The following is a 25,646-nucleotide window of genomic DNA, read 5'->3' on the forward strand; positions in this document are numbered from 1 at the left end:
TATAGTAGGAGTAGTGCTACTCTGCGTTACTGGATTTTGTTTGGTCTTCATCTCATAACACCCAGAACACAAGAAAGGGCTGAGTTTCCTGCCCAGTGTCTAATTTCCATATATGTGTGGGGAGTAACTGAAATTAATCAACTCCAGAGACACTCAGAGCTCAACAGTGTTTAATGATACATTGAGGTATTTGTGGTTCTTAGAGATAGCTTTGTTCATCTCTGATTTGTTATCTCTTTCTTTTCCGATTGTTTAAAGGATAAATTTATTTAAAAAACCAAATCTTGGGGCCACCTGGGTAACTTGGTCAGTTAAGGGTCCAACTCTTGGTTTGGTTTAGGTCATAATCTCATGGTTTGTGAGTTTGAGACCTGCTCTGTGCCGAAAGCATGGAACCTGATTGGGATTGTCTCTCTCACTCTCTCTTTGCCTCCTTCCTGCTCGCATGTTCTCTCTCTCTCAAGATAAATAAATAAAAACTTAAAACAAATGTCAAATCTTGACTTTCATAAAAACCATAAAGTGAACACATGTCAAAGATTTAACTCATGAATTTAGGATGTACTCAGATGTTACAACCAGCTCAAAAGATGATTCAGAGAGCATAGACATTTAGGCATTATGATGATTTTATACATTATAGTAAAATTGACTCTCTTCTACAGGGATAGGGGAAATGGGGTTAGGGAGGAGAAATAAAATTTCCCTCCATCAGATAGAATTTATTTACATGCTAACAGGCAAGAGTTATTTGCAGTACTAACAATTATCTCTAACTTGTAAAATACTTCGACATACCATGAAAAATGCCAATCTCTTAGCTTTAGAAGCTGGAAGGATGAATGTTCTTTAGACCAGAGGTTGGCAAATTTTTCTGTGAAGGACCAGATATTAGACTTTATGGGCCACACACACTCTTTGTCACTTATTCATCCCAGTTTTGCTTTTTGTTTCATGTTATAACCCTTTACAAATATAAAAATATTCATAACCCAAAGTCTTTCACAATTTTTTTTCTGATAGCAGCTGGACCCATCCTTCATTTTATTGCAAAATAATTCTTTTAAGATACTAATTTGGTCTTTTTTTTAAGTTTATTTATTTATTTTGAGAGACAGAGTGTGAAGGGAAGGGCAGAGAAAGAGGGAGAAGAAGAATCCCAAGCAGGCTCTGCACTGTCAGCATAAAGCCTGATTCAGGGCTTGATCTCATGAAACATGGGTTCATGACCTGAGTGGAAACTGACTCAGAAGCTTAACTGCCTGAGTCACCTAGGCACCCTAATATGAATTTGGTCTTAATTAGAAGCTCCTCCTTCTCAAACAATTTCAATAGGTCCTTGAAAAATTAATTAAGTGCAAAATTCCCAGGCCTGGTTTCAGGACTCCAATCACACATTTGACTGCTGCAGATTATTGCCTCAGATCTTTCCATGTATGAACCACTCATTCTTACTTAAATATGCCCCATTTTCTCACTTCTGTGTATTTTCTAATGTTTGAACTATTACACAAAATTCTTCCCCTTTTGAAATCCTAGCCTTCCTTACAAGGCCTATTTCAAAACCTCTGCTCAATAATGTCCTCTTCAACCTTTATCCAGGGAGAGTATTTTTCTTTGAGCCTTCCTAACATTAGCATCATTATTTATATCTTTCACATTAATCATCCTAATATTGATTCATTTTTACCTATATTATATCCTGTCTCTATCTGTGCTTCTATAACAAAACTACTGTGGAATAGGTGGCTTATAAATAACACAATGTTTTTTCTTACAGTTCTGAAGGATGAACAGCCCATGATCAAGGCACCAGGCAGGTTTGGTGTCTGGTAAGGTCCCACTTCCTGGTTCACAGACAGCTGATTTTTCATTAAAATGTCACATAGTGGAAGGGGCAAAGGAGCTCTCTGTGGTCTTTTTTATAAGGGTACCAATTGCATTATGAGGGCTCTACCATTATGACCTCACCACCTCCCAAAGGACTACCTCCAAATACTATCATACTGGGGATTAGATTTCAACATATACATTTTAGAGGTATACAAACATTCAGTCTATAATAGTTCCCATTCAATATTAAATTTTTTTCTTATTTACCTAATCTAGGCCTTTCAAAGATCAGGTGCTCAATAAACTCTTGCTGCATTCCATCACTTGTTTCTTTTGTTCTTGACTAATTTTTAATTTGCTGGGATGAGACTTTTTGTTGACTTACTGAAATAACTTAACAGTGTTTATTTCGTTTATACCATTAGCCAGTCTGATATCTATGGGAAATCACTTACCATTCTTGTTTTAGTTATCAATTGCTGCATATCAAATTTCCCTAAAACTTATTACCTTAGAAGTAAAAGCACATTTTTGATTTAAATGGTTTCCATGCATGAAACATCTGTGTAACTTAGCTGGGTTCTTTGGCTCACAGTCCCTCACAGTACTTTAATCAAGATGATTCTAGAGCTGAGTTACCTCAAAATTCTTTATGGGGAAAGATCCCCTATAAAGTTTACTCACATTCTTTTGGCAGGATTCAGGTTCCCATGGGTTGTTGGACTGGGGCCTCAGTTTCTCACTGGCTGTTGGTCAGTGGCATTCTTTCATTCCCTGTAGCTTCTCCATAGGTCAGCTCACAATATGGTGGCTGCTTCCTTAGAGTGAGCCAATAAGAAGAGCCAGAGGAAGAAAGAGAGTGAGAGAGAAAGAAAGAAGTCAAGTCTTTTATAACCCAATCTCACAAGTGACATTCCATTCTTCTATTGTATGCTATTTTTAGAGGCACTTCTCTAGCTCTAGCCTATACTCAAAAGGAGAAAATTACCCAAGGGCATGAATATCATTGGAGGCCATCTGGAGTCAGCCTGCTACAATTCTCTCAACTTCAGTTTTCAAACCATTCAGATGATGGTAATAATGTTGAATCTACCAACTTCAGAGAATTACAAGATTAAAATGCTATTATAAATTAAAAATACAGTGGAATGTTAACAGTGGTCTCTAAATGTAAGGAGACCACGGGAAACCTGTCAAATAAAGATGAAATTTTCAGATCGATCATATTTATGGAAAAGTTCAAAATTAATCTTCAGCAAAAATTACTGTTAACTGAAAATGATTCAGTCTGATTTTCCCCTCTATTATCTAAGCATCCAGCTTTTGGGAGTCAATACTTTCTTCTCTTGTCTCATTATAGCCTCGCACATTTAAAACAGACATACTTGCATTTTAAAAGAGCCTTCAGAAAGAGAAAGGAATCTTTTGATAAAGGAAAGGTCTTAGGCATCCATGAAGGTCTCTAATTTTGGAAGATCTCTTTCCTAGAATTCTTGAAAGTGAATGTTTACTCTTCTCAGAGCCCTGAGAAGTTATCTTTAAAATGTCTGCTTAACCTGGTTTAATCACCATTGTTTCCATTCTTACCGCTGCAAAAATTATTGCAACTGCAGTATATCATTGTTCCAGTAGATGGCAAAAGCATACTATACACCAGACTGAAGTAAGTTTGAAAACATGCATATTGAAGGCATGAACAAATGGTCTCAGCCTGCTTTAAAAATCTGCCTTTGTTGTGTTTGGGACACCATGAATGTAAAGGGAATTGTAGCATTCCATCATTGACATCTCTGATTCAGACAGGTTTTGCTGATATTCTACAGAATTAAAAAATATATATATAGTTCATAGAAATGAGTGATCTCATGCAGAATTAAGTTATGCCTGTGTGTTAATCTCGTAGTCAACTCAGTCAGGCTTTTTTTTTTTTTCTTTTTGGTTTTATTTTAATAAAACAGAGTGGATATAATATGGAAATTATTTTAATTAAAAGAAAGGCATATGGCACTTTGTAATTATAAACCATGAAGATCAGTTGTTTAGATAGTGGTGTTCTGCAATGGGAGTTGAAAGACACAGAAAGACAGAAGACATTTATATTCAATTGCCATTTTTCAGTTATACGATAACAGCATTTCCCAAAGAATGTACATATTATTGCACATATTGTAATTTAGAAAGCATATATGCTTAACGATTTCGTTGCTATTCTTGCCTATTTATGTTCTTGCTAATTTGACAATACTGTAATTTAAACCAAGAATATTCTGCAGTGATGTGATTGTAACTGCTCAGAAATAAGGATGGTGACATTTATATTCATGCAACATCAACATAAATTAGGCAAAATTCAGCTTTTTTTTCCTGGCATTGATGCAATCTAGAAAGGATATACACAACCAAATTTCAGTGAGGTAAAACTTAATTTTCTTTTTGTTTTCATTATATAAAGTTAAATGTATTTCCACTAAAAAAAATTTCCTATAATACATGTTGAAATAATGCCCATTGCTCCATTGCTTTATTTGTCCTTGTGGCCTCAGCAGGACACTATGTCCAGCTCTTCCTGTGAGGCACCCTCCACTTGGTAGGGGGCTGTGCTTAGGGAAAAGCCACATCTAGCCAGAATAGGTATGACGAAGCTTGCTAGTGAGGCTTTGCAATGGGCAGATGGGCAGGATTTTAGTTGGAGCTAGCTCAGGTTGTCAAATCTGAGAGCTGACTCCCATAAGGGGAAATGAATACTGGGGTTCATTGCTGGAAAATTAGAGCAAGACTGGATGAGCTGAGAGATTGATTTGGGCAGTTCAGGAATTAGTTTTTGAATAGAGGCTGTATGCCTGGCTACTTTTTCAGTGTGGTGTTTTAGAAGACTTTCTGTTTAAAGGTGCTAACTAAAAGAGCATTACATTGATGCCTTTAGGGATTGTCAATCTACAAAGTCCTCTATGACTGTTTCTTGAATTTTGCTGATAACTGAGACCCAATTAGATGGTAAATGGATTTGGATTACTTTTTATTTAATACATTATCTTACATATGCTTATAGTAAAGCTTTGCTGGCTTTTTCTTTTTTTTTTTTTTTTTTTTTTTTTTTTTTTTTTTAATTTTTTTTTTTCAACATTTTTTATTTATTTTTGGGACAGAGAGAGACAGAGCATGAACGGGGGAGGGGCAGAGAGAGAGGGAGACACAGAATCGGAAACAGGCTCCAGGCTCCGAGCCATCAGCCCAGAGCCTGTCGCGGGGCTCGAACTCACAGACCGCGAGATCGTGACCTGGCTGAAGTCGGACGCTTAACCGACTGCGCCACCCAGGCGCCCCTTTGCTGGCTTTTTCTATCCACTGTAGACATCTTTCAGGACAACCCATTTCACTGGGCATTTCATTATCTTAAAGTGCTTGGTTTTGAAATAACGTTAGAGAATTTATTGTCTGCTCTTCTACATCAGTTAAAACAAATCTATTTTAGCACTAGTCCTTGTAGTACCTCATTGTTCCCCTTTCTTTCTTCAGAAGAAATGCTGATTTCCCTTTATAGATTTTAAACTATAATTTTTTATTTATCCAGGTTTTAATTACACTGAGATTCTAAAGTATCCATGAAAATAATTTTATCAAGGTTTTCTTAATAACATAAAGTATGAATATCCATCCATTTCTTTTTTATATGCATATTTGCTTTTATTTTAAACACTCTCTTAAGTCAATTTCATAAACGCATAATTGTATATCATAACACAAATGGATCTAATATTATCTTGAGAATTAGAATCCTGAAAAATTCAACAAAAGAAAAAATCAGGTTTGAAGCCCTGATGACCTGGTAGTGAAAATGGTATTAGAGAACTTACCTGTATAACTTTCACATCTGACATTATTAGAAAAGAGACCTCTATCATTGATTTACCAAATTTGATATAGAAGAAAGTGTTAAGGTCTCTATCCATGTCAATTTCAATGAAATATTTATAATTTGTTTCCTTTGTTGAAGACAGCATTCAGGCAGAGAAGCTCTTTGATGCTTGTTTCTGTGTCTTGGCCTCAATCTAACTGTGAATAGTTTTTGATCTTGTTTTTTAGAGCTGCTGACAACAGGGTTCTGATACTGGTTTTTCCTCCATGCCCTTTTGTCCCTTTTTTCCCCAATTTTTCTAGTAATGCAATCGCTTGGACATTTGACTTTTAAAAAGCTTCGGGTGGCCTTTTTTTTTTTTTTAACTTACTAACATATTTTCCATTTTTTCCCCAATTCCCAGGGCTTTATGGTCTTGGCTCGGCTCTATGCCAAAATATATGCTGTAACCCATCTTATGTTTACTTAGCTTCCTCCTATCTCAGAAATACAAATACCACCAACATGTAATTCCAAAATACGGCATTATAGTCTTTTACCTTCATTTGTTTCTAAAGAATTTATTGAAAATAATTTCTCTGCTACTCCTTGTAGCTTCTTTTTCAATTTCCGAATGCTAAACTCCTCTTTCTTTATATATTTTAACAGAATTTTATTCAATAATTTTACAAATATTTACTGAATATCTACACTGTGAAAATAGCAGTAAACAGAGCTGATAAAACCCATATCCTTATCAAACTTCTAAGGTAAAAGAGAAGACAGACATTAAAGACATAGTGAAAAGTAAGCTGAGATGTCTATGATAGCAGGACCCAGTTTCAAGGAAGGACCAGGGGAGTTATAGCTTCCAATTACTAGGGAAGCATAACAAACTAACTTCACATTTAGTGCATCAAACAAGCACTATTATGCCTACAGATTCAGTGAGTCAAGCATTCAAAAGGGTACAGTGTGATGACTGGTCTCTCCTCTTTGATATCTGGGGATTCAGTTGGAGAACTCAGAGCATAGAGGCTGGAATTATCTGAAGAACATTCATTTGCCTGTGTGGCGCTCAGTGCTGTTAGCTAAGATCTTAGTTGGTCCAGCTGGCCAGAACGCCTAAATAAAGCCTCTACGTATGCTTGGGCTTCCTCACAGTATTAATGAGTTCCAAAGGTAACTGTCCCAAGAAAGTACTAGGCAGAAACTGCATCTCTTTAATGGCTTAGCCTCAGAAGTTGCATAGCACCACTGTTGCCACACTGGTTGGAGAAGTCACAAAGCAGCCAAGTTTGAAGAGGAGGAGAAATAGACTTCAACTCTTGATGGACAAGAAACAAGCTTCTGGGAAGACATATAAGATGACAGTATTGCTAATCTATGAATATTGCTATTCATTTGGGGAAGAAAATATAACCTGACACAATATCTTTGAGAAAGTGATATTTAACTTGAAGCTGATTGAAAGGGAATGGATATGAAAAGGCATTATAGTCAGAGGAAGCAGTCTGAGTTAAGATGCTAAGTTGGGGCACCCATTTGGCTTAACTGACAAAATGAGGACCAGTTTGGCTAGGTCACAGAGAGTGCAGAGCTGACAGGCAGGAGGTAAAACCAGAGAGGGAAGGCCTTCTAGACCTTGGTAAAGAGTTGAGACTTTCAGCAAGGTCTTATGGATCATGGTAAAAATATACAAACCTCGTTGTAAAGGCAATAGGATGTCATGGGCAGGTTACAATTTTGGAGTGACATGATTGGATTTGTGGTTATAGGTATCTAGTCAGGTTGCTGGCTTGCAAGATTCAAGTGTGGGTGTGGGGCCATTTAAGTGACGATTGCAGTGATCCAGGTCAGAGATAAAAGTGGCCTGGACTAGGGTGGTGGTGGTAGAGATATTGTCAAGTAGATAGATTTGAAATATATTTAGCTGGGATGAGAAAGATTTGGAAAATGGTTTGGCTATAAAGGGTAAGAAGGTGACCAGATTTTGGATTGCAAACCATATATGGAAAGTCTTGAGTAACAGGAATGGGCTTTGACAGAGAAGATTATAAGTAAAGTTGTAGGCATATAGAAGTATTTTGAAAGCTACATTGAGATATCCAATGGTAAATGGATTTCATGGGCCTGGAGCTCAGGAGAGATGAAGCATACATTTGTGAATCACCAGCATCTAGGTGGTACCTACAGCTATGGATTTAATCAGAAGAGGGTATCAATAAAATGGTTGGCAGTTTCACAATTCGGCTCCTTAAAGAATAAGCAGAATTTCATCAGGCTTGAGAAAAGGAATTTGGCTTTTCTTACATTTTATTTACAGGGTCATTTAATTACAGGATCGACTGAAATATAATTAGAAGTAGAAGAGGTAGGATTTTGGAAATAGTTTAGCTGCAAAAGATCCCTTTACAGGGGTCATTTTCTTTCTTCTTTTTTTAAACATTTATTTATTCTTGAGAGAGACAGAGAGAACAAGCAGGGGTGGGACAGAGATACAGAGAGAGAGAGAGAGAGAGAGAGAGAGAGAGAGAGAGAGAGAGAGAGAATCCAAAGCAGGCTTCACACTCTGAGCTGTCAGCACAAAGCCTGATGTGGGGCTCGAACCCACGAACCATGAGATCATGACCCGAGCCAAAGTCAGACGCTTAACCAAAAGAGCCGCCCAGGTGCCCCTGCAGGGACCATTTTCTATAGTACATGAAAAAGCCATAGATATGAGGCTGGAAAATATTTGAACATATTGAATATTTGAATAATATTTATAATTGGAAAAAAAAGGCATTGTTTTACATAGGTTTTAGTTTATGTGTTGTGAAATAAGAAAGATGCTATCCAGACAGTAAAAAAAGTAAAATTGGTGTTTAGAGTGAGAGTGAACAATCAGAATTAGTTCTACAAATTTGTGAGACTGTATTCTGAAAGGATGCTCAATGAAATTCTGTAGATCAAAGAATTTTCTATGCTAGTGAATATTTTCTATATTCTGCAATATAGAAGTGTGGTTTTGAAAAGAGTGTATCCAGGCCTTTGAAGCCCCTTTTCATTCCTTGGAGTATGGATAGTTGGGAAGATAGGAAGAGTTAGAGCTTTGCGTCTTTTTAGTAACTATAGTGGTTGTTGTCCTTGGCCACATTTAAACAACGAGCTGGTGGACCTGGTGTGAACATTTTCACTTAAACCTAAAATAAATACACGGCCATCTAGGTGTCTCTAGCTTACCTGTCTTATTTCTTAGTGACTTAATAACATCACTCATAAAGTTATACTTCTGTTAATAGGTGTTGCTTTATAACTCTTGGCTTAATACTTTCAAGTAGCTTATTGTTTTGAAGAGAATGGGCATAAATATGAATAACCCTGCTCGTAAATGCTTTTAATCCCTAGAACTACAGCATGTTGTATTTTCTCAGCAAAGAGTGACTGAACAGTTTGATAATAAGCATTATCCAATGTGAATGGGATTAAAACTTTTTCAGCTTGCATTAGAGTAGGGGATTCTGAAGATGGAACTTATTCCCAAAGTATTTATCTATGAATTTCAGGACTAGGTAATTATAAATGGAAAGTTGATTTTCTACAAGGTTCATTTACTCATTCCTTTATTTAATATATAGTAGATATCCACCACATGCTACTTACAGTTCTGGGCTCTTGAGGTCTAAGAAATGAGCATAGTAGTTGCCATTAAGGAGCACATAGTGAAAGAAAGGAGAAAATCTAGAAAATGCCCTAATGCAGTTTAGGATGTTACAGAGTAAAAGAATTGTTACCTAAATCAGAGGCTTTCCCTGATACCCCTGTTCTAAAAGCAAGTTGAAATGAATTCTACATAAGATAATAGGCATTACTATTTCTAGTTTGCTTGTTTGTTTATTTATTTAGAGACAGAGACAGAGACAGAGACAGAGAGAGTGCGAGCAGGGGAGGGGCAGAGAGAGGGAGAATCTCAAGCAGGCTCTGCTGTCAGTGCACAGCCCAACTTGAACAGGGCTTGAACGACCTAAGCCAAAGTCAAGAGTCAGAAGCTTAACCGACTAAGCCACCCAGATACCCCTCTAGTATTTTTTTTTTAATATTGAAAAGATCCTAGAAAGGAGTAATATGGTTCCATAGTGTAGACAGGTTATTACCTACTTTTTTGTATGGGATTTAGGGCAATGGGACACTGTATGCTACAAATGTGCTGAAAGCAGCAAAGGATAGGTTTCCCCATAGACCTCATTTTCCCTTCTGGATTCTACTCTCTACCAGGTATTGTGCTTGGTGCCTGAATGTGATTCATCATTAGTGGTTCTCAAAACCATTAGTAGGTATCTGAATCACCAGGAGGACTCCTTAAAGCAGAGTCTTGGGTTCAGGGTCTGGACTCAGGCCCGAGAATTTGCATTTCAAATCATTTCCTAGGTAATGCTGGTGCTGATGCTGCTGGTCCTGGAACCACACTTTGAACGCTACTGTGTTAGATTTATCCTTGTCCTCAAAGAGTTCACAGTTACAGGTGAGGGAGGCTGATAAGTGAGCAGATACTAAAAATACAGGTAGGGGGGCCTGAGTGGCTCAGTCAGTTAAGCATCCAATTCTCAGGTCATGGTTTCAGGGTTCATGAGTTCGAGCTCCATGTTGTACTCTGCACTGACAGCTGTAGAGCCTGCTTGGGATTCTCTGTCTCCTTCTCTCTCTGCTCCTCCCCTGCTGGCTATCTCTTTCTCTCCAAATAAATACAAAAATAAACATTTTTTAAAAATGCTAAAGAAACCTGGTGTGTCCTGAACTCTTTAAAAAAATAATACAGGGTAGTAAACACACAGGGATATTTGAGCTGACATTGCTTAGAATCACCAACAATCGGATTCATGGCACATGGTGACTTAATGATTTGTAGACAGGCAAAGTGAAGTAAGCATTTGATGTAATAATTAAGATACTTTGTCCCCAAAGCACAGCAGGATAAACCTTTTTCTCAAGGAAGAAAAAGTGACAATGCCGTCTTGATTGCTTGTCTATGCTGATTGGTTTCACTAGTTAAGTGCTTCCCTTCACAATTCACCTCATCTTTGTAGATTTAACCTCACATCATTTGGGAACTGCATTTCTCTCCAATGTTATCAGATAAATAGTGGCTGTGTTTATGTTTCTTGACAGCCATATAAAAGTGCATTTATAAGTTTGGGTTTCAGCATTCATGTATAGTTGCAAATAAAATGAATTATGTCAGAGCCTAAATAGAGCCCCCCCCCCCCCTTTTTTTTGCAAGGTTTATCTTCGGACCCAATTTATGCACTATCAACTGAGAGATTATCTTATACAATGAAAAGAACCGAAAAACCCTAAACTTTTGACAATAGATTGAATTAGTACAGAGTATGTGATTGTTTTACTTGTGAATTTTCAGAGGGGAAAAAAGTTATTTCTTTCAAATTTCACTTTAGTGAGAGATTAAAGAGAAGTTTCATAAAGTGTAGGTGTTTCCCTCAGATGTCAGATATTTAGAATTGTCCCAAACTAGAGAACAATGCTTGCTAAAAGTATACTTTGGAGACTAATGAATGCTGTTTCTGCCTCCTCTCCTATCTTCTGAACTGCTCTAATAGAAGTTTCTTGTCCTTTAACTCTCTTCTCCTAGCTCCTGCCCCTTTGCTTTCTGCCACACTTTTATAGGAAAAACAGGAGTTTCTTGCCAGTTAATAGCTCAGGACTATTTATGAGGTCTAATCCTGTATCCTTCTCATCTTATTCTCCTCTTCTATACCCCATGTTTTGACCTACTTTTCCAGATGTCACTTAATCTTTCCTGTGATTTTGTTCTCTTCTCTAGGACTCTGTGGGATAGAACATTTATTCCTAACTCTGATTTCTGGTTTTAAAAAGCACTGAACTCCATTTTAATTTGTAAACAATTTACTTGTAATAATTGTAAGAAAGCATACAGGAATTAATGAATTTAACAAATGATGAGGGTGTTAAAAAGTCACAAGAAGGCTTAGTGTGTCCTCTTTATAGCTATGCCAGCTTTGTAATTTGAACCAGATTTCCTTTTTATTTTTATGTTTTTTAAATTTTTTAATGTTTATTTATTTATCTCGAGAGAGAGAGCACAAGCAGGGAAGGGGCAGAGAGAGACAGAGAGAGAGAGAGAATCCCAAGCAGGGTCTGCACTGCCAGCACAGATCCCAATGCGGGGCTCAATCTCATGAACCGTGAGATCATGACCTGAGCTGAAACCAAGAGTGGGACGCTTAACCGACTGAGCCACCCAGGTACCCCTCAACCAGATTTGCTTTTTAAATGTCTTTCCCCTGATTCTTGGATCTGCTTGACTCCCTGAACCCCTAAATCCCTGATTCTTCTGGAACTTTTTAACAGATATTTTTCTCAGAGGACAAAATACCACACCTTCTCCCCCCCCATTGCAGAGTCACCTTTACTCTTGGACCCTTCATCTTTCTGCTAATAGCAATCCTATGTGCTTTTACACTAGTGTGAGCATTCTGCTTTACATTCTCAACCCTCAGTAGGGTCACCTTGGACTACAGCGAATCTTTTCCTTTACTAACATTTTATTTAAGGTCATAAGAAATACCTACATTAACCTTATATTCTGCATCCTAGTACCCCCAAATTTTTCAGTGGTCTGACTTAAATCCCATCAGGTTACAATAAATAAATTAGGTAAGTCCCCAGGGTATCCTACAGACAATATCCTAGCTCTTCCAGCCTTTCCCTTCCCTGCTCTCTCAAAACATTAAACAAATTCATACTATTGAGAATCTCCTTGCTACGGTATCATAGGTACCAATTTCTATTCCAGACAGGGATCATTGATTGCAAGGAACTGAAACCTGTTGAAGAGTCCTTAAACAAAAAGAGAAGTGTATTATAGAGGTTTGGATAAATACAATCAGGTCTTTTGGGGACTGTCGTTGGAAACAAGGCTTCTGTCTGCCACCAAGTTTGTTCTTTCAGTATCCTTTGGGCAAAATGGTCTCCTTTATGCCTTTATTTATAAGTGTGGTCTGTTTTGCTCTCCACAATTTAACTCAGCTTCTGTTCTTTCAGTTGGCTCCCCAGAGATTCCTGACTCTATATCTCAGTGTCTCTTTGATCACATTCAAGAGATGGATAGAAATTCCTGATCCATCTGTTGTCATTCATGGTGGGGCTGCAGGAGAAAGTCAGCTACACTTTCACCTACTAAAAAGATTTCTTCACATTTATATATATATATATTGTCAGAGTCGTCTTTAACGTAAGGTTAGACTAGGTTAAACCACTTTTAGAAAAAAATAAACGAAAATTCTGCATGTAGGTATTATAAAAAATAGACTATTTTAAAACTATCCCCAAAGTAGAGCCTTGATACAATAAGTAAACATACATGTTTAATACACAGCAGAAAAGTACTTTGACAATTGCAGTCTCTCTTTTTATATCTAGAATTAATTCAAGTACTAAATTGAGGAAAAAAACCTATTAATAAATAATGAGACCAAAGTTAGTGCAGGGTATCTGCCAACCAAAATAACAATCAATGACTATCAACAAACAAAGGGAGAAAATAAACTTTGTAGTAGTTGCTTTTTAAAGCAAGCTTGAGCTACAATTTGATCTGATTTGTGAAAATGTCCTGTAGATGCTGTTTTCTGAGGTTGTGGAGGCGGAGACCTCATGATGAGATTAACGCTTCATAGAAAAACAAAACAAAACAATACCAGAGAGATGATTGGTTCTCCTTCCATGCACATGCACAAAGAAGCATTTGTGTGAGAACACAGTGAGAAGATAGCCATGTACAAACCAGGAAGAGTTCTCATCAGGTCCTAAATTGGCTAACACTCTGATTGGGACTTTCTAGACTCCAGAACTGTGAGAAATAAATTTCTGTCATTTAAGCCACACAGTTCATGGAATTTGGCCATGGCAGCCTGAGCTGATTAAGAGACTATCCATTTTATCTTTGGCAGCTATCAGCTTGCAGGGAATGCTCAACTTAACAACATTAGTGTATTCAACTGCAATAATTTTCAGAACAACAATCTATCCCTTAACCCAAATAGATTTGAATAAAGAACAGCATATAACCAGAAATACTTGATTTACTGTAGAGAAGAGAGCAAGGGAACTTTCTGGTACCTGGCAGGATAAACTTGAATTAAAGTGAAGTCAGTCAGGAATTTATTCCCCAAAGTCTAGTTACTGGTTCTTAGGTCAAGATCTATATATAGCAACTTATGCTAAGTCTTGTTAATTCAGAGATTTCCAGATAAGTATTCATTTATGATGCAGGTTTCACACTTATACTTGTTATACTAAGGTAGGGATTGGCAAACATTTTCTATAAAGGACCATACGGTCTCTTTGGCAATCAATAAGCTCTACCCCTGCTGTAACCACAGATGATATGCAAGTGAATGGGTATGGCTGTGTTTCAATTAAATTTTCTTTAAAAAACAGTCACAGTCCACATGTAGGGTTTAGCTCACTAGCTACAGTTTGCTGACCTGCTGCCTCTTTTGTCCTTCCCCCTCAAGCCATCATGTATCAATCTTAGGGTCTTGGGAAAAGGATGCATTCCTGGGCAAAAGCTAAACTTTTTAATACCCCCTCTCACAAGGGAATGTAATACCTGATGAATCACCTCACCAAACAGTTCCAATCTATTCCATCCGGCAGTAGGATTTGCTTTTCCTGTGGAAGTGCTTGCTTCTTTCTTTCCAAATCCCTCAGAATATAGGGTCTGGTCACTGGGATCATTTCCACTATTGTATTCACAGCTTGAGTAGAGATGGTTTGATATAGCCACATATTGAATGCTTATATTTAATCATGTTTTACCTCAATTATTTGGATTGAACTAATATTCTTCCTCCAAATTCAGGAATCAATTGAACATTGGATTTCTACTTTGAGGTGAACATTGTGAAAATAAATATGATACTGTTCCTGTTTCCTACTGATGCCTCATTATCCAGAATCTTCAGTGAAAGAGGTGTTCCTTATGACTGATTTCCCAATGACAAAAGCTCATTGTTTCAAATAGCAAGATTTTAATTTATTAAAACCATTTTGAACTTAAGTTTGAAAAAATTACACACTTTCTTGTTATGTTAAACACTCTACTGACCAGAGTGTACCCTTTTAATGCCTTAGAATTATGAAATGAATCAATTTTAATACAGTGAACTGTAATTCAGTTATACTTTTAGGAGATGGTGAGTTATACAAGGTATTTTCTTTTAGGCTAAATGACTCAAGAGAATTATGGCATGATTTCTGCCCCTCAAATCATTCATTCCCCAGCTCAGCTCCCCATGGCATTATGCCCAACTTGGAATATATGGAAAGTTATTATGTGTAAAAAAATAAACAAGCCCTATGAATCTATATACAATAATGAGTAATTTTCATTCAAAGTCTCTGTGAAAGACTCAAGGAAGCAGTTTTATCACACATTTATCTGAATGTGGTAAGAAGGCCAGTGAAAGATCTTTCCTTCCTTCAGAAAAAAATCTTTCAGCAGAGTCATCAGTTCCTCTTTGGTGGGAAACTACATTGCCAGCATCACCTGCAGTCTCACCGGTTTTAAAGGCCTCAATACCAGTCTGCATGCCAGTGCCAGAACCAGCACTACACTTTTGCATTTAGCGCAGAGTGTCTTAACCCATTGGAAGAATGTTGAGTGTAACATAATACTCGCACAGTGTTTCTTCTTAAGTAAGAAGAAAGCAAGATGACAATGGTAGCAGCAGCAAGTGCTATCATGAAGTTTTGAAGCCACAGGAAGGGGATAAGCAGAACCATTGGCACTGCATGGCTATAAAAGTACTGTACCCAGAGGTATGTGTGCGACAGATTTGGCCGAACTTTCTGGGAAAGTGCACTACAGGTCCCAGGTCCCGGTACTATAATGAGAAGTATACTGTTAATGCATGAAATTGTGACTTTATTTTTACTTCCTAATTGGTGTTTCATCTGTGTTCAATGTTTTCTAGCACCAGTTTCCAAACCTGCAGAAAGGGATAAACAAATTTGCTCTATATGTTTTTAATGAAGGTTAAATGAGGGTTCACAAATGACTCAGTAGAGTACACGTGTAATTCTCAATGCATGTGTAATCCAAGTATCTGCCTTCCCTATTACAGTGTTCCCTTCTTGGAGGTCCTTGTCCCTTAGTGTACAAGAGGTAATCAGAATTTCTTCCCGAGTATATTTCCAGAGCTGCCTATTTGATTGTTAATTCTCAGTGTGTTGTGTTCTTTTCGTTGTGGAACTTCCAGCCCCACCAAGGGCTGCTCCACATTCAGGGCTTTGGACAGGAAATTGCATTCTCCCTCTAGAGAGCAAGTCAAAGAGAGACATGAGTAGGCCACATTTGCCTTTCCACCGTGTCCTTTTAATCATCTTTCCACCATGACTACCAAGGTTGGACAGATGAATAGGATATTTTTTCTTGTGGAGTTGGTGTTTTAAAAATGGGATTACAACCATTAAAGAAAATTTTTAAAAAAAGATAAAACCATGTGAAATTAATTAAACAAAGAGGCTATTGGACTGATGTGCTGTAATGCCATGGAGACCTATGTAAACAACAACAACAAAAACATTTAAACCTGTAAATGCCTCGAAATTATGAAATAAAAGCCTAAGAACAACCAATCACAAACAACCAAACAGACCTTAAGCTATAGCCAATCAATAATTTCCTTGCTTTATTTCCACCTTTCATCTATAAAAGTCCCCTAGCTATTGGTGAAGAGCTCCTAAACACTTGTGGTTTGGCACTGCCTGGTTCAAATAGATTCTTGCTCAAATAAACTCTCAAAAAACTTAATATGACTCAGTTTATCTTTTAACAACGATGACAATTATAAAAATATAAACTGAATGCATGTCAAAATTTATTTTTTAATCTCACTCGTTAATTTGAGAAGACTCCAGTAAGATGTTATAATTAGCTCAAAGGAAAATTTAAAGTGCCACACATATCCGTGTTAATCACGAATGCCAAAATGGATTTACAGATACAAAACTTTTTTTTTTTTTTTTTTATGGGAGGGTAGTAGTGGTGGGCAGTAGAATAATCAGCTGTCCTTCCTCTAGACAGAAGTTATTTGCATATATATGGACAAGAGACATTTGCATTGGTATCAGTAATCTAGTTATCTACACTTTACAGAGCTGTGAATTGCTTTTTCTTTTGCATATTTATGTGATTGTACACATCTGCTATACTGCACACCCATGTACACCCATGTACAAGGCAGATATCTTCTCTGAGAGGTTCAAGACTTACTCTTTTATGAACGCCCTCTAAGAACAGTGAAACCAGCAATTCTTATATGCATTCATGTATACACACACATACACACACACACATTTCAAAAAGCAAAGCATCATCTCTTTGTGCAGTGTTAACTTAATGGTAAGAATGGGGCCACCAGGCATCAGTGGAGCACCAGAAGGTCCTGGAGGCACTTGAAAAGGATTACCGGGAATGGGATACAGTTCTGGTGTGGAATATTACTCTGCAGAGGCAGGATATGACGCTGGTGATCCCCAGACTCCAGGTGGAACAGTGCCCAATGGGACGGTGCTTGCTGCCCCTGGTACTTGTGGAGCCCCCCCCCCCCCCCCCAAGATGGCATGCCCTATCAGAGGCAGGATACTGCCCTCCCATTCCTGGTGTCCAAAGTCCAGAAGACATGGATCACCATGCACCTAAAGGCCCAGCGGCAGCTGGATCTGTGGGGAAACCATATGGTCTCAAAAGCACAGGAAGGGACAAATTGGGTGCAGGATGTAGCCCTGTGAGACCAGGGCCAAGCACTGTTGGGGCTGGATAAGGACTGGCAGGTACACGGACACAACTTTTAGGACCTGCATATTTTCTGTCAACCGTATTTCCAGTTTTTGTTTAATTGTGGAAGGACAGCTTGAGACCACACTCCGTGGTGGTTCTTACCCATTCGGTAGCTAGAGCAGGGGGAGCTGCAGGTGGGTCTTCGGCATCCGGCGGCACGCTCCTGCTCCCTTCTTCCGTAAGGAGCCACATCACAGGCATGGAGGGCACCTGTGCGCCTTCAGACGCGTCTGTGACCTCGGGCTCAACAGCAAAATTTGGGAGGAAGGGCAGTCCATTCACCCTGAAATCCCTCCTTAGTCTTGGCCTTTTCAGCTGTGGCCGGCTTCTTCCTTTTCAATCTCCTCAGGAGTTTTTCAGAAGCGGAGATCAGGCCGAGCCCGCGGGGGTGCTCATGGGACAGGGTGCTGCGCATGCGCAGAAGTTCCCAGCGGCATTTACCACAGCCACCAGCTGAGGGTCCTTTAGTAGTTGCTCAGCAAGGCTCCGTGCAAATCTCGCGGAGAAAGGACGGGCAGGTTAACAAAAGATGTCTCTGTCTTATGAACGGCACAGCAGCCTCATATCTTCAGGTAATCCTGAAGGGAATAAACAGTACTCTGCCATTGAAAACACGGGTAATCATTTTGTACTTAAAAGTCTTTCATATTTATTACTAAGCAACAAAGAAAAGAAATAGTTAAAGCTGTGCATGAAATATGATTTTTCCAGATTGGAAAGCAAAAACACCTAAGAAGTCAGAGGCAAATTCCTAATTTTTATGCTCACTCCTTTTTCCCCTTTTCCTGTTTTGGGCTATCAAAGATATTCCTTTTTTTGGGGGGGGGGGGAGCCGGGGGAGATCCCCACCCATCCTTCATAGTGTTCAAGATTAGTTAACCAGTGGATTTACTGAAGGATCCAGTCCCTTCTTCTCATTATATATTTCTCCAGGCGATCACTCAAACTGGGTTAATTCCATGAGCCTTTAGCCAGATCATTAATGCTGTCTGTAAACATCCAGAGGTCCACAGAACAGACCAGGGACAAGGGCCACTGTGACCTGTGCATTCTAATCAGATCAGGTCTTTCTTGCTTTGTATCCACCTTCATCAACTTCAGCTTGTCAGTTTCTGTTCTCACATTTTCAAAGAGTAAAGATCAGAATTGTTTGACACATTCACACAGATGTGCCAAGAATAAAACTAATTAACATAAACAGTAGGCTAAATCTATATTGAGAAAAACAAATGTTTTCCAGGTACTGGCCTTTACATAGAGTCAGTCAGTTACCTTATCACGTGTGATAGTGTTTAGCACTTGTCCTAATTGCCATGGATATTCTTTTAAGTATTCCGAGATTTAGAAAGGAATCCACATTCTTCTTTAGAGCTTCCTTAGTTTCAAAACTGAAAGTTTGAAGTAATTGTTCTAGTGAGAACTCAATTAAGCTCTTAGCCAAGGGCCATTATTATACTCAGTGTCTGCCATGGAAGAGGGGAAGAAGAAAGGTTAATGCTTCCATTTACAAATGTTTGTTCACTTCCCTTTTACTGATTCAACCTGGGAGAATAAATAATACCACTCGTTAGAGCTGTATGTAAAATAGAAGTATATAGATGCTAAGAGAAGTTCTAAGATAGGGGTTGGTGTTGTGTTTCTGTAAAGAGTCAGGTGGTAAATATTTTAGGTTCTGATGTCATACATTCTCCCTTGTAACTACTCAGCCCAACCACAGTAGCATGAAAATAGTCATAGACCACACATAAATAAATAGCCAATAAAATTTCATCTACAACAATAGCTGGTGGGCTAGATTTGGCCCATGGACAATAGCTTGTCTAACCATTGGGTAAGAGGGTTTTTTGTTGTTGTTTGGTTTTGGCCAATGAAGTGGTTGCGTTTGTATTTGTAATGAAATATGTTTATCTATTTAGGCTATTCCGAGGACTTTTTCCTTCTGTTTCAGGTAAGACATGTTGGTATGTCAATATCATTTGGAAAAATGAGGATTTTTAATTAGAGAAAGACATAAAACAATTATGAAATAATATGACAACATTGAATTAAACCTGTCAATTGTTCACCACAGAGTATTGTAATATCAGCATCTTTGCCTTCAATGGATTTTGTGGCTGTATGGTTTTGCCTGTGTTCATTTTACTTCTCATCGCATTTTAATCTAGAGCTATTGGTGCTTTAGAAAGAAAGCTTTCACTGACAAGGTGGAGTCTAAAAGTTTTTGTGACTATTGGGCAAATATTGATACAGAGACAGGAGTGTGTGTGTGTGTGTGTGGGGGGGTGTGTATGTGTGTATTGTGAATTTTTGCTATTCTCGAATTCTCTGTCTTGGGCTTCCCTGCTCCATCAACACATGAGGCTGATTTTACCTGCTTTTTTCTTCATGGTGCTGAAAACCTCAGGACCACTCTACCCTGAACATAAATGGAAGTCGGAGCCTGATGTCTAGTATCAGATTAAAAGTCTTCTTTTAACCTGACTCCAGAAGACTTCTAAAAACTTCCTTCAGACACTATGGCATATGAGAAGATTAAAATGTGATGGAAAGGCATGAAATGAATAAGAGCACTTTCTTATCATCTTTGAGGAATGTTAAAAAATTCAAAAAAACTTCAAGTGAATCTGAATTTATGTAACGCCTACCCCAAAGAATGACCCATTTCTTGATCACTCTTGATCATTTCTTGATCACTCACATTTCTTGATCCAAATGCACTTTGGATACCATGTAAGAAATGAAAATGACTTTTTTACAAAGAATCATAAATCTCCCACCATACTTGACCAAAAAGTATGGTGGTTAATACTTGCCCTTATAAATATCTGAGACCAGAGTGATAGGAATTCCAAATTCCACCCAACGCTCAAAATTTTCTACTACAAAGAAGTCCTCTTTCATAATTATAGTACATGGGAATATTTTCTTACTTTGGACTTTAAACATGTTGTTTTTGTTTTTTCACTTTGGTACTTTTTACTTCCCATCATTTACAGGTACCTCCTCTTTCTGCCCCTTAAATATTGAAGTATTCTCAGACTCAATCCTAGATCTTTTTCTTTTCTGTATTATCTCTTACTGATTCCTTCCAGCTCCATGATTTTAAATATCATATATAATTTGATACCCCCCCATTTTATCACTAGCCCCAATTCTTTAGTTGAACTTCAACCTTCTATATCTGTCTCCCTAAAATTTCCACTCTAATGTCTAACATTGCTCCCCAATGTCTCAACCTAATAAATTCACAATGGAACTCTTGGTTCTGCTCCCCCTCTTTTCTCACCACTCAGTATTTTCCATCTTAAGTAACCACCATTTACCTAGTTACAAAGGCCGAGATCTAGGAGTCATTCTGATCTTTTCCCCTCACCACTTACATTTAATCCATCACACATGCTACAAATTCAAACATTAGAATATAACTCAAATCTGGCTACTTCCCACAGCTTCCACTTCTACCACCCTAATCTAAGCCACTATCACCCATCATGAAGCCTTGAGCAATGCCTTCCTCACTGATCACGTAGCTTCCACCCACGCCCCTTTACAGTCCAGTCTCCACACAGATGTAAAAGTGCTTTTTAAAAATGCACATCAGATCATATAAATCTCCCAATAAAAAGCATCCAAAGACCTCTCATTTTATATAGGATAGTATCTGAAGTCCTTTTATGCTCCAGAAGGCTGTAAGCAATCTGGTCCCTGCCTCTACATCTTAATGTTTCCTACTACTCTTCTCTTTGCTCATCGAACATAGTCGCACTAGTCATCTTTTTGCTTCATGGTTATGCCATTCCTATTCTTTCCTCCAAACCTTTATCTTTGTTTCTCCTCTGCCTACAATGACCTATCCCAGGTATTTTTATGGCTGGTCCATCATCATGATTCATGTCTTTCCTTCAGTGTTTTCTCCTTTCTTAAGAGACACAGCTCATTGACTGCTTGGCCTTTTAACTGCTCTCTATTCCTTATTTTCTTCATAGAACTTAAAACTTTCCAAATTTGTATCATTTATTTGTTTACCTGTTTGTTATTAGTCTTCTCTTTTAGAATGTAGGATTTATGGGGGCAGGGACTTGTATGATTTGTTATTACTTCCCTAGGGTACAGAATGCCTAATATATAGTATATACTCAATATATATTTATTAAATAAATAAATGAGTGTTTTATACTTAATTGCCTATTACACTTAGATGGTTTAATTTCATTAAAATTTTCTTAATATTACATTGGAAGCACTATTTCATTTTAATTTGAGTTCCTTTATTTGTGAGGATAAGCATAGATTTATATGTTTATTGGCAATTTGTATTTATTCTTCTGGGGAAAACCTGTTCAAAATAATCTTATTTCCTCTCACAAAAGAAAGATCCTGGTAATCATAATAATATAATCATAATAATATAATCAAACTAATAGTAGTTAATTTAAATAACGTTGGTACAACCACTTCCCTCACCAACCTTTATTCATAATAATAATTCAATTTTTTTAATAATTTAATTTCTTTATAATCTATAAAGAGAAAGCTTATAGGAAAGCAAAAATGTCCTCTGAAGGATCAACTTTTTTTAAAAGCAATTTACAAATATTGGTATTTTTCTTGTATTCTGCAACTTTGCTGAATTCATGTATCAGTTCTAGCAGACTTTTGGTGGAGTCTATCGGATTTTCCATGTATAATATCATGTCATCTGCAAAAAGCGAAAGCTTGACTTCATCTTTGCCAATTTTGATGCCTTTGATTTCCTTTTGTTGTCTGATTGCTGATGCTAGAACTTCCAGCACTATATTAAACAGCAGCGGTGACAGTGGGCATCCCTGTCGTGTTCCTGATCTCAGGGAAAAAGCTCTCAGTTTTTCCCCGTTGAGGATGATGTTAGCTGTGGGCTTTTCATAAATGGCCTTTATGATCTTTAAGTATGTTCCTTCTATCCCGACTTTCTCAAGGGTTTTTATTAAGAAAGGGTGCTGGATTTTGTCAAAGGCCTTTTCTGCATCGATTGACAGGATCATATGGTTCTTCTCTTTTTTTTTGTTAATGTGATGTATCACGTTGATCGATTTGCGAATGTTGAACCAGCCCTGCATCCCAGGAATGAATCCCACTTGATCATGGTGAATAATTCTTTTTATATGCTGTTGAATTCGATTTGCTAGTATCTTATTAAGAATTTTTGCATCCATATTCATCAGGGATATTGGCCTGTAGTTCTCTTTTTTTACTGGGTCTCTGTCTGGTTTAGGAATCAAAGTAATACTGGCTTCATAGAATGAGTCTGGAAGTTTTCCTTCCCTTTCTATTTCTTGGAATAGCTTGAGAAGGATAGGTATTATCTCTGCTTTAAATGTCTGGTAGAACTCCCCTGGGAAGCCATCTGGTCCTGGACTCTTATTTGTTGGGAGATTTTTGATAACCGATTCAATTTCTTTGCTGGTTATGGGTCTGTTCAAGCTTTCTATTTCCTCCTGATTGAGTTTTGGAAGAGTGTGGGTGTTTAGAAATTTGTCCATTTCTTCCAGGTTGTCCAATTTGCTGGCATATAATTTTTCATAGTATTCCCTGATAATTGTTTGTATCTCTGAGGGATTGGTTGTAATCATTCCATTTTCATTCATGATTTTATCTATTTGGGTCATCTCCCTTTTCTTTTTGAGAAGCCTGGCTAGAGGTTTGTCAATTTTGTTTATTTTTTCAAAAAACCAACTCTTGGTTTTGTTGATCTGCTCTACAGTTTTTTTAGATTCTATATTGTTTATTTCTGCTCTGATCTTTATTATTTCTCTTCTTCTGCTGGGTTTAGGCTGCCTTTGCTGTTCTGCTTCATTTCCTTTAGGTGTGCTGTTAGATTTTGTATTTGGGATTTTTCTTGTTTCTTGAGATAGGCCTGGATTGCAATGTATTTTCCTCTCAGGACTGCCTTCGCTGCATCCCAAAGCGTTTGGATTGTTGTATTTTCATTTTCGTTTGTTTCCATATATATTTTAATTTCTTCTCTAATTGCCTGGTTGACCCACTCATTCGTTAGCAGGGTGTTCTTTAACCTCCATGCTTTTGGAGGTTTTCCAGACTTTTTCCTGTGGTTGATTTCAAGCTTCATAGCATTGTGGTCTGAAAGTATGCATGGTATAATTTCAATTCTTGTAAACTTATGAAGGGCTGTTTTGTGACCCAGTATATGATCTATCTTGGAGAATGTTCCATGTGCACTCGAGAAGAAAGTATATTCTGTTGCTTTGGGATGCAGAGTTCTAAATATATCTGTCAAGTCCATCTGATCCAATGTATCATTCAGGGCCCTTGTTTCTTTATCGACTGTGTGTCTAGATGATCTATCCATTTCTGTAAGTGGGGTGTTAAAGTCCCCTGCAATGACCACATTCTTATCAATAAGGTTGCTTATGTTTATGAGTAATTGTTTTATATATCTGGGGGCTCGGGTATTTGGCGCATAGACATTTATAATAGTTAGCTCTTCCTGGTGGATAGACCCTGTGATTATTATATAACGCCCTTCTTCATCTCTTGTTACAGCCTTTAATTTAAAGTCTAGTTGTCTGATATAAGTATGGCTACTCCAGCTTTCTTTTGGCTTCCAGGAGCATGATAGATAGCTCTCCATCCCCTCACTCTCAATCTAAAGGTGTCCTCAGATCTAAAATGAGTCTCTTGTAGACAGCAAATAGATGGGTCTTGTTTTTTTATCCATTCTGATACCCTATGTCTTTTAGTTGGCGCATTTAATCCATTTACATTCAGTGTTATTATAGAAAGATATGGGTTTAGAGTCATTGTGATGTCTGTATGTTTTATGCTTGTAGTGATGTCTCTGGTACTTTGTCTCACAGGATCCCCCTTAGGATCTCTTGTAGGGCTGGTTTCGTGGTGACAAATTCCTTCAGTTTTTGTTTGTTTGGGAAGACCTTTATCTCTCCTTCTATTCTAAATGACAGACTTGCTGGATAAAGGATTCTCGGCTGCATATTTTTTCTGTTTAGCACACTGAAGATATCGTGCCAAGCCTTTCTGGCCTGCCAAGTTTCAAAGGAGAGATCAGTCACGAGTCTTATAGGTCTCCCTTTATATGTGAGGGCACGTTTATCCCTTGCTGCTTTCAGAATTTTCTCTTTATCCTTGTATTTTGCCAGTTTCACTATGATATGTCATGCAGAAGATCGATTCAAGTTACGTCTGAAGGGAGTTCTCTGTGCCTCTTGGATTTCAATGCCTTTTTCCTTCCCCAGTTCAGGGAAGTTCTCAGCTATAATTTGTTCAAGTACCCCTTCAGCACCTTTCCCTCTCTCTTCCTCCTCTGGGATACCAATTATGCGTATATTATTTTTTTTTAGTGTATCACTTAGTTCTCTAATTTTCCCCTCATACTCCTGGATTTTTGTATCTCTCTTTCTTTCAGCTTCCTCTTTCTCCATAACTTTATCTTCTAGTTCACCTATTCTCTCCTCTGCCTCTTCAAGCCGAGCTATCGTGGTTTCCATTTTGTTTTGCATTTCGTTTAAAGCGTTTTTCAGCTCCTCGTGACTGTTCCTTAGTCCCTCGATCTTTGTGGCAAGAGATTCTCTGCTGTCCTGTATACTGTTTTCAAGCCCAGCGATTAATTTTATGACTATTATTCTAAATTCACTTTCTGTTATATTATTTAAATCCTTTTTGATCAGTTCATTAGCTGTTGTTATTTCCTGGAGATTCTTCTGAGGGGAATTCTTCCGTTTGGTCATTTTGGAGAGTCCCTGGCGTGGTGAGGACCTGCAGGGCACTTCCCCTGTACTGTGGTGTATAACTGGAGTTAGTGTGCGGGGCCGCAGTCCGACCCGATGTCTGCCCCCAGCCCACTGCTGGGGCCACAGTCAGACTGGTGTGTGCCTTCTCTTCCCCTCTCCTAGGGGCGGGATTCACTGTGGGGTGGCGTGTCCCGTCTGGGCTACTTGCACACTGCCAGGCTTGTGTTGCTGGGGATCTGGCGTATTAGCTGGGGTGGGTAGGCAAGGTGCACGGGGGCTGGAGGGGCAGGCTTAGCTCGCTTCTCCTTAGGTGATCCACTTCAGGAGGAGCCCTGTGGCAGCGGGAGGGAGTCAGATCCGCTGCCGGAGG

At 38.2% G+C, this 25,646-nt stretch overlaps 1 long non-coding RNA gene across 1 annotated transcript in view; it reads right to left on the bottom strand.

Annotated features, from left to right (window-relative positions):
• The window catches only part of LOC144612810 (uncharacterized), a 234,411-nt gene extending 232,493 nt beyond the window's left edge, over positions 1-1,918 (bottom strand). The window contains exon 1 of the long non-coding RNA XR_013549955.1: positions 1,779-1,918. This is a non-coding gene — a long non-coding RNA (uncharacterized LOC144612810). The remainder of the gene's footprint in view (positions 1-1,778) is intronic.
• Between the last annotated feature and the right edge of the window lie 23,728 nt (positions 1,919-25,646).

The sequence above is a fragment of the Panthera onca genome, chromosome A1 (genome assembly GCF_046562875.1).
Source record: "Panthera onca isolate mPanOnc1 chromosome A1, mPanOnc1 haplotype 2, whole genome shotgun sequence".
In the NCBI taxonomy this organism is placed as follows: Eukaryota; Metazoa; Chordata; class Mammalia; order Carnivora; family Felidae; genus Panthera; species Panthera onca.